We start from the raw sequence: 4,860 nt of genomic DNA, 5'->3' as shown, positions 1-4,860 counted from the left end.
GCAATGTGTTTATTGAATAGCTGCTCTTCTTACCCTTCTAATTCAGTCTGTCTTGGTTTCTGTGGTACAGAGGTGTGCTTTGGCCTCACCAAAGGATTTTTCTCAGTGTTGCCTTGTCTATGAATAGTTACTAGTTGTTGTTCTTGTGAGGGTGGAGCAAAATTGGGAACAACCCATGTCACTGCAAGAATTTCTTATTTAAAATTCATCTTATTGATCCTTTTGTAGTTCATAAGTGTGATGATTGGATGTTCATGCTGCTGCATGACATGTGCCTCCCTCAAACCTTGTTACAACCTCGGCACATTACCCATCTGACATGAATGAATGAATGAATAAAATTCACATTATGGCAGCCAAGTCTCAAAGCAATAAATTCCAATTTAGCTCTAAAATATATTGAAGACACAAAAGGTTTTGAAGAAAAGATCGTATCACTATCAGAGGCTAAAAATGTCTGAAAACTTGGCCCCATAACCTGGGGGAAATTTCTTGTAATTCATTGTGATGAAGTTGGAATCTCTGATCCCATTATTTGGAGGCTGATGCTGTTCTCTTCTACCACTAAACTGCTAAGAATAACACTTCTGGAAGCGTTCTAAAATAGCCAACCCCAACATGCTTCATATTATTGTAATCTTTCATCACAGGCCAAAATAAAAGCTATTCCTGTTATCTGTCTGCTTCAAGACTTGTATGCCCATAATACATTGTGCTTTTTTTCAGTTTGATCTCCTTTGCACTTTCTCTGTACCTCCAAGGCTTTTTTTCAGAGCCCTTGGTTATTGAGATATGTCCCTAGATCATCACTCCCTTCACTGAATATGCCACCCACTTCACCCACACAAGTGAACTACTTCAAAATTCCAGCCATTCTTCACTAATCTTCTCATGGTGTACTACTTATGCTCCTCTACCTGGTTCATCTCAGAAAACAAAGTTTGTTTTTTTGAAGACCACCTTATGTGTGCATATAACATTATATCTTGTGATATTTCTGGTTTATTCTATTTTGGATACTGGCGTCTAATTGTTAGGTAACTCCTCATTTTAAACAGTTCACCTGTGCTTATAAATCAAAATAAGTGAATAGTATAGTAGGAAATTATGGAGCCAATATATTTTATATAAGAATACTTGTCAGATGTTCATGAAAATTCTAGATCTACCTATCCAACTGTCCAAATGAAATACAAGTTTTAATAATTAAATGAAATCCATGCAATTAACCTACTTATAAAATTATATAAAAAATTAAAGATCTAGCATTTAATATAATTGTTGCCTACAGCATATGCTGAAGTATAACCCTTGTGGCATTAAAAAATATTGTCAAAATAGCTTGAATAAACTATAAATTAGAGCAAAGTTCACTATTACCAAAGTTCTAAATAAAATATCTCAGGATTTAGATTAAAAAGCTACTGGGGTTAAATTCTTATTTCACTATGAAATGGATATGTAAATTAAAAAGCTTACGCACTCCATTTTGACATCAGTTTCTTCACAGTACCTGATTGAAAATGATACAAAACTTACCAGGTTACTATGAAAATTGATACCAGATATGTATATGAGACATCTTGTAGGCTATCTGACCAAATATAGTAGAGCAAATTCAAGTAGTAAAACAGTGCATCTGAGTTGAAATAAAAAAAGCAGAGTGGGACTTCTGAGATCTCTTTGAAATATGGAAGATGACCCTTTTCATAATAACATATATCATTAAACACTTGCAGATGATTTTGTGACTAACTGTGGTGGACACTAAAGTGCTGCCCAAATCTCCTTCAGAAATGACAAGCTGATTATTACTCCAGGTGCTGGAAGTACTGCTGCTGGTTGACAGCTCCCAACTGTCAAGCCTACTTCAGTAATTACCTCAGCTTAAGAGAATAGCCTCAGCCAAGGTTATTCCTCCACTCCAGATGGCCTACATCTAATAACAGATCTATGAAGGAGGATAAAGACTCATTCCTCTCATCCAAAATCAAGACTCTCCTGAAGTTTCATCTCAACTACAGAACTCTCTATGGATTGGCTAAGGCTTCCATTGATACTACATTTCTACTCAACTTCCTCTGCTTAATCCCATTTTTGTGAATTCCCTTCCATACTGTTTATCCCATGAATACTCCCTAATGAAATTAATCTTTAAATCAGAGTTAGCTTCCTGGGGAACCCAATATGCTAGAGCAACACACACAATTTATAGCTATTATCTCATCAAATCATCACAAGCACCATTACCATCATCCCCAGAAGTAAACTGAGACGTGAAGAAGTTATTTGCCCACTGTCGTGAAATTACTACCCAGGATTTAAACCTTACATTTCACAACAAATGTAATGAACTTTGCCAGTATCATATTCATTCTATCTCTACTTCTCTCTTGTTCATTAAGAACCATAGAATACTGGAGATAATATAATATTTAAGCTTCTATTGTAGGGAAGCCTTGTATTTCCACGTGATTACCTGTGTCATAGAAAATTCCTTGGATCGAGTCCTGTATTTGGCATAAACAAAAAACAAAAAACAATGTTTCTATAGGATGAAATTATTATTGAATGTGTTATTTAGTTTATAAACTCATGATCAATATCTGTATTCTACTGTATTAGGCCCTTCCCAGTTAGTATCAAAGTGGATCTTCAATATTTTGAAGTTGAATTTGTTTTTAATAAACTTTTTCTCCAATTACGGATTTCAGCTAAAACAAAATCCTTGAATGTTAGAATATTACAATACAGGTTGGATTTATAATAATTACCAGAGGCATTAATAGCTGGGTAAAAAAAAAATATCTCTCCTCATAAGTTTTGTGACTTAAATTTGTAAAGGACAGAGTTCAACTTATTTTTTTAAGTCTAAACTTTTGAGCTATTTGTAAAGTGACACATAAACTGTGGATTTCTTAACTTGTTTTCTCAGATGTTTTCTATATTCATTTTCCATTAAGCATTACAATTATCTGACCTGCTCATAATATTTTTTAAACTAAACTAGTGTCGTAATTTTAAGCTGTTTTCCTAACTGATATAGCTGGGCTAAGGTGGTCCTGGACAGTTTATTAGCAAAAGATAATCAAGTTAAAAATGTTAGTTAATATTGGAATATGTGCTTAATCAGAGATAGAAATATAGTGGTTAAACAAAAAGGGAAATAGATCCTGGCCACACAAACATGGTGAATTTAGCTCTTTAAATATTTGAGGTCAATGCTCACCATCAAAGCTTTCCTCAGTGACCTTATGGCAGGAGTCTGCATTTGGGAAATGGAATTCTCGGTCCAGAAAGTCTTACTATTTCTAGTCATTATATTAAAAAATGAGTAGGTTAATGGGCATTTACCCCTTTTACCCTTTAAAGATTTCTGTTCTGAGACAGCTTATAATCTCATTGGGAGTAAAATCTGTGTTTTGTGTTTAACATTCCTCACTGCAGTTAACTCCCTGATGTGCACAAAATAGCTCCAATGTGCTGAGTGCTTAGTGTGCCTTACAGAAAAATAATCTCTAAAGTACAACAATCCTGTATTACTTTTTTTAAGATGAGAAACCTGAGTCTTAAAAAGGTTAAATAATTTATATGACCTATATTTTAATATACATTTGATAATGCTTGCTAACTTGAATTTATTATACTTTATCTTGATTTACCAAGAAAAAATGATGATATATGCATTTATATAATGCATATATTATCACACATACTTACACAAACATAAACACAGGTATACTCTGTAGCATATGAGCAAACACGAGCTAATCTTTGTATCCACTCCTGATATGTAAGTCCCTATGCCACATTTGTAAAGAACTATTTTTCCTTTCCTGAATTTTCCATACATTCTTACACTTCCATGTTTTTGCAAATGCAACTTGCTAAGGCCTAAGATGAGAAAAGAATTTTGTAGAAAAGTGGTTTTCAAAGGATATGAAGGAAGATAGTAAGGCTAACATAGGAGAAATAGAAGATTTAGGAGCATATTTAAGACGTTAGATTTTATTCCAAGTGTAACTAGAAATGATTGAAGAGTTTAAGCAAAAATAAGATAATCTGATCTGAATTTTAAAATATCACTTTACTGGGTAGAGAATGGATTGATGAAAGTTTGGATCAAAATTAAAAGTGAGGGTAGGAAAGACTTTTATGGTGCGTACAAAGGTTCTCTAATGCTACCAATAGTAGGTAGTGAGAAAGGATCACAACTGTCAAGTTATAATAATACCATGAAGGGAGGAGGCCTGAATAAGAGAACACTGTTTTAAAAATAATGGTGTGGGTCAATTTTTAAGTTAACCATGCAAATACCAGAGATATGTAGAAAATAAAAACTTATGCAAGTTATGTTTTTTCCACTGAGGTATCCCACTCAACATACTGAAACTGGGCGCCTGGGTGGCTCAGTTGGTTAAGCGACTGCCTTCGGCTCAGGTCATGATCCTGGAGTCCCGGGATCAAGTCCCGCATCGGGCTCCCTGCTCAGCGGGGAGTCTGCTTCTCCCTCTGACCCTCCCCCATCTCATGCTCTCTCTCTCTCTCATTCTCTCTCTCAAATAAATAAATAAAATCTTAAAAAAAAACATACTGAAACTTTTTCATAACTTATCAAGTGACTGAATTTTCAGATCCTCTTTTACAAAACTATGGCAGGATTCACCTGAATAAAGAGAGGAGTAAACTAACATTTAACCTATAGTTCTGATTGAATTGGTTCACTTTGTAACTGATGTATGTTTATAGAGATTAAAGAGAGTTTGGACATGCCCTCACAATGTGTCCAATTTTCTGTTAAGCTTTACAAGTAGTGAAAGAGCATGTCTGAAAGGATCAAAATAAAGATGAATATACTTT

General features: G+C 34.4%; 1 non-coding gene across 1 annotated transcript; it reads left to right on the top strand.

Annotated features, from left to right (window-relative positions):
* Positions 1-216: 216 nt before the first annotated feature.
* On the top strand, positions 217-320 carry LOC123323553. The gene has a single exon (XR_006539485.1). It is a non-coding gene; the product is annotated as a small nucleolar RNA U13 (small nucleolar RNA).
* Positions 321-4,860: the final 4,540 nt, after the last annotated feature.

This window comes from Neomonachus schauinslandi, chromosome X (assembly GCF_002201575.2).
Source record: "Neomonachus schauinslandi chromosome X, ASM220157v2, whole genome shotgun sequence".
Taxonomy (NCBI): Eukaryota; Metazoa; Chordata; class Mammalia; order Carnivora; family Phocidae; genus Neomonachus; species Neomonachus schauinslandi.
The sequence above is the reverse complement of the archived record's forward strand: the minus strand, read 5'-3'. Positions and strand labels throughout refer to the sequence as shown.